Below are 568 nucleotides of genomic sequence, written 5' to 3' on the forward strand. Positions count from 1 at the left end.
TGAATCTCAGAGTCCAGGACTTCAAGTCCGTGGACGAGTATAACTCGGCCATGCTTAAGATAATTTCTAAATTGAAACTGTGTGGTGAGGATATAACAGATAAAGATATGCTTGAGAAAACCTTTACCACCTTCCACACAAGCAATGTGTTGTTACAACAATAGTACCGTGAGAAGGGTTTCTCTACTTATGCTAATCTGATCTCTTGTCTTTTGCTTGCTGAGCAAAACAATGAACTGTTGATGAGGAACAATGAATTGAGACCTCCTGGAACAAACCCATTACCTGAGGCACATGCGACCGTAGAGGCTAAGAAAGAGTCGAACCATATCCAGAGTGATAGCCAACACGGCCGTGATCGTGGAAAATGACATGGACGTGGTGGTCGAGGCCGAAACTCGTTTGGTCGAGGCCGAGGTAACTCATATGGCCGTGGCTCATATGGAGGCCGTGGACATGGCCGAGGCCGTGGTACATCATTGAAGCCACAAAACTCGACCAAATCCGTGTGTCATAGATGTGGTATGGATAATCATTGGGCTAAGACATGTAGGACTCCCAAACATCT

This window comes from Brassica oleracea, chromosome C9 (assembly GCF_000695525.1).
Source record: "Brassica oleracea var. oleracea cultivar TO1000 chromosome C9, BOL, whole genome shotgun sequence".
Taxonomy (NCBI): domain Eukaryota; kingdom Viridiplantae; phylum Streptophyta; class Magnoliopsida; order Brassicales; family Brassicaceae; genus Brassica; species Brassica oleracea.